Raw genomic sequence first — 13,473 nt, 5'->3', positions numbered from 1 at the left:
TACGACAGCGAGGGGACGTGTTTGGCAAGCGGGAGCGAAGGACACTGTGCTAGCTGGTTAGCTAGCTAACTTGGACACAGCAGGCAGGATAGGTAGCTAGCTAGGACACTGGTAGACAGTGTACTTTGCCCTTGCCTGCCAGGCACTGTTAGCTGGCAAGGAGGTAGCTAGCACAGTGCAATTCGAGTAGAAAGTTCAACTGTCTGTTTAGTAGCGCAGCAATACTCTGTGAAGATGACATAAGACATCACAGTGGTACCGTGAGTTTTCAGGCTAGATGCATGTGGCATTTTGGCAAGTTTGATTTTTTTTTTTTTTTAACGACTTTATATCAGAGTTGTCTGTTGTCATAGAGATAGAAGACTCATGATGGGTATAACCACTTATAGCATGGACATTGCAATTGAGACTTTCAACAATTTTAAATGTGTCAAATGGATGGGGATACCTATGAGTTGAGAATTATCAGCCAATGAAGAAGAGGAAGAAAATGAAGATGGCTTTCAATGCAACAGCGTCACGGACGCTATAATGACACAGATAACAAAGATGAGTCCTATATCTATCTCTATGGCCTGTATATACACACGTATCTACCCTCTCATTGGCTAGAATGGTCCCACCTGATCTCGCCCCCTCCTCCTCATGCCTTCCATCTTTGAGGACATGTATTTCTATTGTTCGAGCGGGCACTCGAATCTCTTGTCAATATAATAGAAAATCTTTCATAATGTTCTCCCAATCGCGCATGCGCTTTAATGCCCATATAATGCAAATATCACTGCGCCACAACAATTCGATATAGACAGAGCGGCAGGAATGATGCAACACATCGACGGAACTAGAATACAGTGTCTATGCATTCATATAAATGACAATTGAATGCACATAATCAGATTTTACCTCTCTGTTATGTCTTCATTCGACATGTTCGAAAAACATTCCCTAAAGCCGCAGAGCGGAGCGGAAAGGATGACGCGCCCAGCGTCACCCACCTCTCCCTCTCCGATGCACCCCAAAAGTTGACTTGCAAAATACTCACCATTCGGTATCTATACACGCAATAAAACACGACTTTAAAATGTACATACTAACCTAACGAAGATGTATTTAATTTTTTATTATCATATCGAAGCCATTCTATCTATCAGTTCCGGGAAATGTTTAAAATGTGGTAAATAGCTTGACATACCCATTATCCAGCAGACTTAGACCCTTAAAAAAAATAAGATTGTCAGGACTCACGTGACCAATATGACTGTTCTCGGCCAATGGGAGCGACGTTTGCATGATTTGCTGGGGGGAGTTTCTTCTTGAAGACGAAGGACGGACTGGGGATGTTTTCAAACCCAGCAATAAACTGGACGTCACACATAGCCCGTAGTCTAGCTACTGTTCATGTTCAATATTTTGGGAAATTACTGTTTTACAAGCTACGTAGTTTTATCTTCACGATCTGAATGAACAGGCAGAACCTGATGGGCATTGAAAAGGTAAGCAGAAAGTGAAATGTTCATATTTCTTTAGATTTGATTGCTCATGATCATAGGTAAAACCCCAGCTAGCAAGCTAATCAACTTTGACGTTAGCTATGGCCACAACTTTTATTGTTATTTTTGGACTTGTATGTCATCTACTTTTTTTTTTATGGACGCATTTAAGTAACAGGTGTTTTACTTATGTGTCAAAGTTGCTTTTATGCTAATAATATGAATAATTATAGCTGTGTGTTGCTGTGTGTCGAAGGGAAAAGCTGGGTGACAACTGGTGGCTAACTAGTTAGCTTCAGTTAGCCTGTAAGGTATTCGCCTCAGCGGGCTTTTGTCTACACGGGATGTTTTTTTTTGTTTTTGTTCTCCATGTAACTTACACATTGTACGATTAAAAAAATATATATCTGTAAAGTATTTTTCCCCCTGCAACAGACCATGGTTACAAAGTAAATTGACCGAGACTTTCGCCAGGTAGCAAATTCGACACATTTTATGTAACGTAGTCTACGTAGTCTCCAGAAGGAATAGCTAACGTCAACTTAACTACTGTAGCCCTCATTACAGGCGTTCCAGCGCCGAACGTAGCGTAAGTATGCTATTCTCTAAACAGTATCCACGTTAACCCGGGCTAACTAGCTAGCAAGCTAACTGTATTCGCGTCCATTTATGTCCATATACGTTTAAAACGTCCGAATATTTGCCACGTTGGATCTGTAAAACAAAAATGCACATAATAACAATTATAATTATTTGCTATTTGTAAATCTGACAACAGTACAGCCAAGGTACAGCAGCGAGTCAAGCTTTTTTTTTGGGGGGGGGGGGGTGTGTTGGTTGAACCGCTTGTCTGTCTGTCTGGTGTGACCGTCCTTCGCTCTGGAAACCTTTTGTCTAAAGGACGTATCACTCAGATCCTATACAAAAACCAAGCCACCAGTGCGAGCTGAATAATACTTCACGTCTTTCGTTCATGACAATGACAGAATAAATACATTGTATTATAGCCACAATGGGTGCAGAATGAACTGTCTCCATGAAGTATGATGAAATATCAAATCACGGGTGATGTCATTTCTACCCTCCCCATGCTGTTGCAGTATTTTGTATAGCCTAATATCAGAGCAATACAGGTTGAAATTGATATCCAGCTATTGTCTTCAGTGAGGCAGCAATGATAATGACACTGAGTCTATGAATTTAGTTGCAAGTAGGGCTCCGCTTATCTAAATAGTTTTCCCCTTTTTCCTACTACAAAATATAGCTGTACGCCTTCCACCCTAAATAATCAAAATCATAGTAATGTGTGTGCAATAAAGAAGTTAATTACAGAATGCATAGTGACTAACCCTAGGGTTTGTCTTAAACACTTAACATGTTGAAAACAAACCCTTCCCCCAAAATACTAGTCCTATATATTTTCCTATATACTTTAAAAATGGGCCTTTGATACCACCCTGAATTGTTATTTAGCTCGATGACAGAATTCTGGTTTGAATGTCTAACTTTGATCATCGCTACACTAAAATTGTATTTTGTTGTCACATCATGTTCCTCATTTGTGTTACTGTCGTACCAAGTACTTAAAACTCACTATCACTGAGTACAGTATCACGAGTACATTTTACATATTGAACTTATTATGGCAGTTTATGCAGTAGTTATGTGAACACCGTACTCTGCTAGTCTTAATTGGCGTAAGGTCATAATCGGAAGTAAGCATATGCCGTTTAAAAACACCTGGTTTTCTGGGTAATCTTTCAAATTATTAGAACATGTAAATACCTTTAATCGGCGTTCCAGCGGTGCGTTTGATTCGCCCATACACCAGCCAAGCACGCTTCCCTCTTTGCGAGTGAGTTGTACTTGGAACAGCTGAATATATATATATATGCTTCTTTTAGAAGTAGTTTTCACGTGTACTTTATATGTCCAAACTCAGAATCAAATATGCTTCTCAAAAATAACATGTTTGATGTGCTAGAATGTTTGTTTTGATTGGTGATTTTTCTGCATTTATCGGTGCCGTCAAGGTTGCCTGATTTCAGACGTTGTCCATGAAAACAGGATTATTAGGGAAATCTGTCTTCTTCCAAAGCATGTAAAAGTTTTAATCAAACTTATTTTCAAAAAATGTAATCTTTATTTAACTAGGCAAGTCAGTTAAGAACACATTCTTAGTTACAATGACAGCCTTGGAACAGTGGGTTAGCTGCCTTGTTCAGGAGCAGAATGACAGATTTTTGACCTTCCCAGCTCGGTATTTCGATCTAACAACCTTTCGGTTACTGGCCAAAAGCTCTAACCACTAGGCTTCCTGCCACTCCTAATCTCACTTTCCACAATAATCACATTATTGTATGCATGACACTGACAAAAAAACCCACACACATTTAGGGCTGGTATGATATCAGTATCGCAATATTCCTCCCCCTCAAAAAAAATGATAACACGAAGCAGATTTCATTCTGTTCCTGAATGTAAAATAAAAAATGAATCCATGTGACTCTGAATGACATCACAATGACGTTTGTTTCCAACGTCCGTGTTGTTTTCCTTAAGAAGTTAAATCCCCTTTTTTTTGTGTTTGTTTCCCTGTCACGATACAAACAAATAGTGCGATACTGGTATCGTCCCGACCCTAATTCACATACACGCGCATACCGACACAATACGCCCGCACGCTCTCGTATGCGGTTGCTACTCTCTTCTCTTATGATTACCTATCCTGATGCCTCGTCACTTTACCCTGAGCTGACTTTTCTCTGTGTGTTTGTAAATGATGTCTATGTTGGCACCTGAGCTGAGTCAGAAGGGAAACTAGGCATCTACCACCCACTATCTGATGGGGGGGAGGGCGGCGGCAGTGTGCTTTTTCTCCCCTCACTTTTTATCAGAAATCACCATCACCCACTAATTCATTTGTTGTTCAGCATGCACAATTACTTGTTGATTTAATGACACAGTGCGTTCGGAAAGTATTCAGACCCCTAGACTTTTCCCACATTTTATGTTACAGCCTTATTCTAAAAATTGAGGAGATTGTTTTCCCCCCTCAATCTACACACTATACCCCATAATGACAAAAGCAAAAACATTTTTTTAAACAAAATCGTTGTCAGGTTGGTGGTCCTGTTGGAAGGTGAATCTTTACCCCAGTCTGATGTCCTAAGTGCTCTGGAGCAGGTTTTCATCAAGGTTCTCTCTCTGTACTTTGCTCAGTTCATTTTTCCCTCGATCCTGACTCGTCTCCCAGTCCCTGCCGCTGAAAAAACATCCCCACAGCATGATGCTGCCACCGCCATGCTTCGCTGTAGGAATTCATTCAGGCCAAAGAGTTCAATCTTGGTTTCATCAGACCAGAGAATCTTGTATCTCATGGTCTGAGAGTCTTTAAGTGCCTTTTGTCAAATTCCAAGCGGGCGGTCATGTGCCTTTTACTGAAGAGTGGCTTCCAGCTGGCCACTCTACCATAAAAGCCTGATTGGTGAAGTGCTGCAGAGATTGTTGTCCTTTTGGAAGGTTCTCCCATCTCCACAGAGAAACTCTGGAGCTCTGTCAGAGTGACCATCAGGTTCTTGGTCACCTACCTGACCAAGGCCCTTTTCCCCCGATTGCTCAGTTTGGCCAGGCGACCAGCTCTAGGAAGATTCTTGGTGGTTCCAAATTTCTTCCATTTAAGAATAATGTTTTGGTACCATTCCCCAGATCTGTGCCTCGACACAATCCTGTCTCGGAGCTCTACGGACAACTCCTTCGACCTCATGGCTTGGTTTTTTGCTCTGACATGCACCGTCAACTGTGGGACCTTATATATGACGGGTGTGTTCCTTTCCAAATCATGTCTTATCAATTGAATTTACCACAGGTGGACTCCAATCAAGTTGTAGAAACATCTCAAGGATGATCAATGGAAACAGGATGCACCTGAGCTCAATTTTGAAAATAATGTATTTCTGTTTTTTTTTTAATGAATTATAGTGTGTTGTGTGTAGATTGAGGATTTTTTTCTTTCTTCATCCATTTTAGGATAAGGATGTAACGTAACAAAATGTGGAAAAAGTCAAGTGGTCTTGAATACTTTCCGAACACACTGTATACTTATTTATTTTTTTACCGGGGACCTTCAGACGAGTCTTGTGAGGCTTGTGGGCAAAACAACCTACATATACAGTACCAGTCAAATGTTTGGATACCTACTCATCCAAGGGTTTAAAAAAAAATATATATATTACTATTTTCTACATTGTAGAATAATATTGATCAACTTATGAAATCATGTAGTAACCAAAAAGAAAGGAAAAGCAGCCAACAAGTGCTCAGCATATGTGGGAACTACTTCAAGACTGTTGGATAAGCATTTCTCATGAAGCTGGTTGAGAGAATGCCGAGGCTGTCATCAAGGCAAAGGGGTGGCTACTTTTGAAGAATCTCAAGTAGAACATATTTTTTTGTTTTTGTGGCGTCTCATGGTCTGGCAAAACACCACTCTAGCTCTGCCACATCTCACTGCACATGCGGAACGGCGATATTTGCAGATGTGGTGAATTGAGACGCAGTCCGTGCAAAAAAAACCCCAACTAAAAATAGATTATCTGTTAATCTAAACTTACATCGGTTTCAGTAACAACCAGTGAGCAATGGCAATTACTTGCCATTCATCTTGGACTCTCACAATGAGTATAATGCATGCCCTGTTATGCCTTATTTGGATTAATTTCTTAGTAATTTAGTATTAATTCCTCTATCAGTAAAACTGACTTTTAAAAATAAATACATTTTTAAAGGGGCATTTCTAAAATGTTCTACTTCATATTTATCTCAGTGTTTCCAATGACTTCCTCAACCAATTAGTAGACAATGCCAACTCATGAATAGTTCAAATCACACGATGCACACTGATGATGTCATCAAAAACACTTCTCTTCCTTCCTTTTTAATTTTTTTTAATTTTTTTTTTATACTACAGAACATAGAAATGTGTTTACATGTTGGGGGTGAGTTCACAAATATTATGTAGGATGTTGTGATTCAAGAGTGGTGCACCTATCTAAAGGCACTGCATCTCCGTGCTAGAGGCATCACTACAGACAACCTGGTTCAATTCCAGGCTGTAGCGCAACCGACCTGCGATTGGGAGTCCCAAAGGGTGGCGTACTATTGGCTCAGCGTCGTCCGGGTTTTGCCCTGGGGTACGCAGTCATCGTAAATAAGAGTTTGTTTTAAGCACCAGCTCACAGATTACTGCACCTGTACATAGCCCATCTATAATTTAGCCCAAACAACTACCTCTTCCCCTACTGTATTTATTTCTTTATTTATTTATTTATTTATTTATTTTGCTCCTTTGCACCCCATTATTTATATTTCTACTTTGCACATTCTTCCACTGCAAATCTACCATTCCAGTGTTTTACTTGCTATATTGTATTTACTTCACCACCATGGCCTTTTTTTCCCCCCTTTACCTCCCTTCTCACCTCATTTGCTCACATTGTATGTAGACTTATTTTTCTACTGTATTATTGACTGTATGTCAAAAACACTATTAACTCGGTCTCGCCCAGAGCTCATGTTAGCATACTTACAACAATGTATTGAATATTCTGGGGCCTCCGTGTTTCCTGTACCAGTGAGCTCTGGACAGACAACAGCTGTAGACTATTTGCGCATGGGATAAGTAATCAGACCTGTTTTTATGATGTTTCCACCGGATCAGGGCAAGGGGGGCCCCTTGTGCTGAGTGGTCATCAAAAAGTATTTTTCCAATAGGCTACGTTGTGGAACTATTGTCATTCTCAATAGATGCGGAAACAGATTTTTGTTCACTTGCTGTTTTGAGGTGAAGGAAGTTATTACTTTTGAGAAGCTCCACATTTTAAATGGTGAGTTAAGACCATCAGAAATGGTATCATATCCCCAGAGGGACACATTTATAGGCCTACATTTGCAGGCAGGCCAGATAGACTAGGTCTACTTCTATGCGTAATCAGGTTTGTGCTCTTACTCAAAGATTTGACCAGAGCAAACATAATAATGAATAATTTGTCAATAACTGAAAGGTTGTGCGTCTAGGTTGTGCGCTCTGCAAACATGTCCACTCTTACAACGACAGCGTTAAGACGGTAATATGACTATATTGAATGGATTTAACAGAACTTACTGTAGCCAAACAAACACTGTAAATTCAGATAATTTCGAATCAACAGTAAATGTACTATTGTTGATACAGGTTTGCCATTCAGACTGAATCAGACTGCTGTCTCGTGTGCCATTTTTATTTTTTAATAATTTTTGTATATACACTGCTCAAAAAAAATAAAGGGAACACTTAAACAACACAATGTAACTCCAAGTCAATCACACTTCTGTGAAATCAAACTGTCCACTTAGGAAGCAACACTGATTGACAATAAATGTCACATGCTGTTGTGCAAATGGAATAGCCAACAGGTGGAAATTATAGGCAATTAGCAAGACACCCCCAATAAAAGAGTGGTTCTGCAGGTGGTGACCACTTCTCAGTTCTTATGCTTCCCGGCTGATGTTTTGGTCACTTTTGAATGCTGGCGGTGCTTTCACTCTAGTGGTAGCATGAGACTGAGTCTACAACCCACACAAGTGGCTCAGGTAGTGCAGCTTATCCAGGATGGCACATCAATGCGAGCTGTGGCAAGAAGGTTTGCTGTGTCTGTCAGCGTAGTGTCCAGAGCATGGAGGCGCTACCAGGAGACAGGCCAGTACATCAGGAGACGCGGAGGAGGCCATAAGAGGGCAACAACCCAGCAGCGGGACCGCTACCTCCGCCTTTGTGCAAGGAGGAGCAGGAGGAGCACTGCCAGAGCCCTGCAAAATTACCTCCAGCAGGCCACAAATGTGCATGTGTCTGCTCAAACGGTCAGAAACAGACTCCATGAGGGCCCGACGTCCACAGGTGGGGGTTGTGCTTACAGCCCAACACCGTGCAGGACTTTTGGCATTTGCCAGAGAACACCAAGATTGGCAAATTTGCCACTGGCGCCCTGTGCTCTTCACAGATGAAAGCAGGTTCACACTGAGCACGTGACAGTCTGGAGACGCCGTGGAGAACGTTCTGCTGCCTGCAACATCCTCAGTCATGGTGTGGGGTGTCATTTCTTTGGGGGGCTGCACAGCCCTCCATGTGCTCGCCAGAGTTAGCCTGACTGCCATTAGGTACCGAGATGAGACCCCTTGTGAGACCATATGCTGGTGCGGTTGGGCCTGGGTTCCTCCTAATGCCAGACAATGCTAGACCTCGTGGCTGGAGTGTGTCAGCAGTTCCTGCAAGAGGAAGGCATTGATGCTATGGACTGGCCCGCCCGTTCCCCAGACCTGAATCCAATTGAGCATATCTGGGACATCAAGTCTCGCTCCATCCGCCAACGCCACGTTGCATCAGACTGTCCAGGAGTTGGCAGATGCTTTAGTCCAGGTCTGGGAGGAGATCCCTCAGGAGACCATCCGCCACCTCATCAGGAGCATGCCCAGGCGTTGTAGGGAGGTCATACAGGCACGTGGAGGCCACACACACTACTGAGCCTCATTTTGACTTGTTTTAAGGACATTACATCAAAGTTGGATCAGTCTGTAGTGTGGTTTTCCACTTTAATTTTGAGTGTGACTCCAAATCCAGACCCTCCATGGGTTGATAAATTTGATTTCCATTGATCATTTTTGTGTGATTTTGTTGTCAGCACATTCAACTATGTAAAGAAAAAATAATTTAATAAGAATATTTCATTCATTCAGATCTAGGATGTGTTATTTTAGTGTTCCCTTTATTTAAACCTAACAAAGGTAAATACTTGTTTGAACTAACCTACCTAATGTAAACACTACATTGTTTTTGTCAAGTAAGTGCGTACATTGATGGACCACTAGAGTGGTAGGGTCCAGTCCACTACCACAAGTCTAGCACCACTAGATTGGTAGGGTCCAGTCCACTACCACAAGTCTAGCACCACTAGAGTGGTAGGTCTAGTTGTTTGTCTTAGGCCTACTCAAGACTTGTTTGTCTTAGGCCTACTCAAAGGTTTCTGGAAAGGAACAGCAGCATGTCCACCTTTTCTGCCCCAGAGTAGCAAACTCCGCAGGATGATAAACTAGTAAATGTTGACTGAGATTTGTAGTTTGGCCATCCTTTGCCTTAGTAATCTGTTTCCATATTCTCCAAGTGACTTTGGTCAGGTCTACTGGCTCACCTTGATCATTTAGCGTGAAGCTGAAGAACTGCCAAACGGGTGCTTTTCTTTCCCATCGAGTCCGCTATCGTTTTATTCATATTTAACTAAGGCCGGCTCTGCTGTAGTTACTAAGGCCGGCTCTGCTGTAGTTACTGAGGCCGGCTCTGCTGTAGTTACTGAGGCCGGCTCTGCTGTAGTTACTGAGGCCGGCTCTGCTGTAGTTACTGAGGCCGGCTCTGCTGTAGTTACTGAGGCCGGCTCTGCTGTAGTTACTGAGGCCGGCTCTGCTGTAGTTACTGAGGCCGGCTCTGCTGTAGTTACTGAGGCCGGCTCTGCTGTAGTTACTGAGGCCGGCTCTGCTGTAGTTACTGAGGCCGGCTCTGCTGTAGTTACTGAGGCTGGCATTGTTTTATTCTGATTTAGATGATGTCTAGATGCGTTTTATAGCAGAGATCAAGTTTATAAATTGTCTGGCTGGGCTGATGAGACAGTGGATTGCACAGTCAGATGGAACAGAGTAAATAGGCATTTTAATATCATGGATTTAGCTGGTGGTAACTTCTGGAATAGACACCGGCTGGGATGCGTTTTTAACCAATCAGCATTCAGGATTAAACCCACCCCGTTGTGTAACTGTTTCTAAAAGTTAATATAACTATTTTAGTATTTTTATGGAGGAGAAGTATAGCCCTACCAATTGGAAAATCATTCTGCAACTCGATTTAAAAATAACTAGGCATAGCAATGTGTCCTTTTTGTACTGCGTTCTTCCTGCCAATTGTCCCCTCCCTGCGCAATTCGTCTGAGGTCTTTCCTTCCCGGGGGAGAGACGTTTTCTCAGCTTCCCATTTGAACTGTTTTCAGCTATTTTCACCGTCTCTGCTACTGTATTTAAAACCCTTATTACGCCCACAGCCTACATTCATGACACCCCCCCCCCCCGTGCGAGTAAATTTCAATTGGGTCGCATTGCTGTGAGCTGCACATTCTACACGGTCATATAACATCATAAAATCCCATTGTTGGCAAAAAAACAGCTGTCACGTTGACGAGAGGAGGTTCTCCACTTTTTCTGTGGGTATATTTGATATGGGTTTGAGATTCTTGGCACACAAAATGATTATGCACATTGGCCATACCGATTGCAGAGGCCTCATTGGACAGCGGGCTTACATTTACTGTTTTTAGTAAATGGCTACTAGCAGTGGGTAATATATTTACAGTTGGTGATCTAGCTGTGTTTTGAGTTTCCACTTACTCAGGTATATATTAGCCCCAAATAAATTAGCCTACTGATATTAGTGCATATAAAGATTAGAGGTCGACCGATTGATTTTTCAACGCCGATACCGATTTATTGGAGGACCAAAAAAATCTGATACCGCTTAATTGGACAATTTTTTAAATTTTAATTTCATTTATTTGTAATAATGACAATTACAACAATACTGAATGAACACTTATTTTAACTTAATACATCAATAAAATCAAGTTAGCCTCAAATAAACAATGAAACATATTCAATTTGGTTTAAATAATGCAAAAACAAAGTGTTGGAGAAGAAAGTAAAAGTGCAATATGTGCCATGTAAAAAAGCTAATGTTTAAGTTCCTTTCTCAGAACATGAGAACATATGGAAGCTGGTGGTTCCTTTTAACATGAGTCTTCAATATTCCCAGGTAATAAGTTTTAAGTTGTAGTTATTATAGGACTTTTTCCCTCTATACCATTTGTATTTCATTAACCTTTGACTATTGGATGTTCTTATAGGCACTTTAGTATTGCCAGGGTAACCGTATAGCTTCCGTCCCTCTCCTCGCCCCTACCTGGGCTCGAACCAGGAACACACACAATATTACCTGCTAACCTGGATTTCTTTTAACTACATATGCAGGTTTAAAAATGTATACTTCTGTGTATTGATTTAAGAAAGGCATTGATGTTTGTGTTTAGGTTCAGTCGTGCAACGATTGTGCTTTTTTCGCAAATGCGCTTTTGTTAAATCATCCCCCGTTTGGCGAAGTTGGCTGTCTTCGTTAGGAAGAAATAGTCTTCACAGAGTTCGCAACGAGCCAGGTTAGCAGGCAATATGAAATAAATATGCAAGTTTAAAAATATATACTTGTGTATTGATTTTAAGAAAGGCTTTGATGTTTATGGTTAGGTACACATTGAAGCAAGACAGTCCTTTTTCGCGAATACGCACCGCATCGATTATATGCAACGCAGGACACGCTAGATAATATCTAGTAATATCATCAACCATGTGTAGTTAACTAGTGATTATGATTGATTGTTTTTTTATAAGATAAGTTTAATGCTAGCTAGCAACTTACCTTGACTTACTGCATTCGCGTAACAGGCAGTCTCCTCGTGGACTGCAATGTAATCAGGTGGTTAGTAAGGTTGCAAGATTGAATCCCTAAGCTGACAAGGTGAAAATCTGTCGTTCTGCCCCTGAACAAGGCAGTTAACCCACCGTTCCTAGGCCGTCATTGAAAATAAGAATTTGTTCTTAACTGACTTGCCTGGTTAAATAAAGGAGAATTAAAGGTGTGTAAAAAAACGAATTCCGATTTGTTATGAAAACTTGAAATCGGCCCTAATTAATCGGCCATTCCGATTAATCGGTCGACCTCTAATAAAGATAAATTCATCTCTTTTGGAGGGAAACTTTTTCATTTCATTTGTATAAACAACACCAATTCTGGAACTCTATTTTAACAGTAAAATGTAACATCATAATGCATGACTGGATTAGTTTGCACATATAAAAAAAATATATATATTCAATTGCATGAAAAGATGATGCAACCTACCATCTCTGTTGTCATTACACTTAAAAAAAAAATAAACCGCCGTGAATGACTAAGATTTTAAAATATATTTATATTGCTTGATTCCACAGAAAGAAAGAATTGTTGCGATTTAAATTTACTGACTGAATGAATACATGTTAAGTCTCGAACCCTCTCCCCAGTGTCCCATAGCCTTGGCTTGTAATTTAGTTTAGGTATGTACGGAACACTCAGTACCTACTTGTAAACAGATGTATATGTAAGGCCTAACTGGTTCGTACCACAGACTTCTCGCTTTTTAGGAAACCAATGTCTTCACCATTTTGTTTTAGATCAAGTGGGAATTCTCATTTTGGGCCGAGGGTGACGTTGGTGTTTACCTCACCATGAAAGCGTGACTCTAAAGGATCTCTGTTACATATACAGTTGTGGCTACGAAGAATCACGTGTTCCTCAATCTACATCATGTATTTCTATCTGAACCGTCAAGGTTACATCATGTATTTCTGACTACGCAAGGCCCTAGTTTAATTTGTCTGAACAAGCCTCCAAACAATGCCAGCGGTCTATGCAAGAAGAATCATCTGTTCTACATGATGTATTTCTATGAACCTTCAGAAGAATCATCTGTTCTACATGATATATTTCTATGAACCTTCAGAAGAATCATATGTTCTACATGATATATTTCTATGTGAAGCTCCCGGGCCAACTGACTGTTTGTTTCAGACCACGTTCGTGTCATTTGGGCTCGTTTTTATGACTTCATGATGTAGTAGTATAGTCATGCTGTTGGTCTCACTGTGACGACGGAACCCACCAAGCAGTCATTTCCTGTGTACTTGTGTTGTTACTACTAGGCACGCAGGACAAGAATCTTCAGTAACTTTACTCATACTGATTCACAGACAAACCTACACGTTCCTCTTTTTTTTTAGTTTTGAACATCATGCATTGTGTCTCCTTAGGGGGAAGCCCCCC

General features: G+C 41.0%; 1 protein-coding gene and 1 long non-coding RNA gene across 6 annotated transcripts in view; one reads left to right on the top strand and one right to left on the bottom strand.

The window, feature by feature from the left end:
- Positions 1 to 1,250, bottom strand: part of LOC110509147 — a 30,342-nt gene extending 29,092 nt beyond the window's left edge. Inside the window, exon 1 of the long non-coding RNA XR_002471405.2 lies at positions 1,193 to 1,250. This is a non-coding gene — a long non-coding RNA (uncharacterized LOC110509147). The remainder of the gene's footprint in view (positions 1 to 1,192) is intronic.
- A 77-nt stretch (positions 1,251 to 1,327) lies between these two features.
- Positions 1,328 to 13,473, top strand: part of LOC110509145 (ankyrin repeat domain-containing protein 12) — a 50,656-nt gene continuing 38,510 nt past the window's right edge. For 4 of the 5 annotated variants that reach the window (XR_005040216.1, XM_036966459.1, XM_036966457.1 and 1 more), the window contains exon 1: positions 1,329 to 1,493. The gene's annotated coding sequence lies outside the window, so the exon portion shown is untranslated. Of the gene's footprint in view, positions 1,494 to 13,473 lie in introns of all 5 variants that reach the window. The other variant, XM_036966458.1, reaches the window with a different exon arrangement.

Source organism: Oncorhynchus mykiss, chromosome 28, assembly GCF_013265735.2.
Source record: "Oncorhynchus mykiss isolate Arlee chromosome 28, USDA_OmykA_1.1, whole genome shotgun sequence".
In the NCBI taxonomy this organism is placed as follows: domain Eukaryota; kingdom Metazoa; phylum Chordata; class Actinopteri; order Salmoniformes; family Salmonidae; genus Oncorhynchus; species Oncorhynchus mykiss.
The sequence above is the reverse complement of the archived record's forward strand: the minus strand, read 5'-3'. Positions and strand labels throughout refer to the sequence as shown.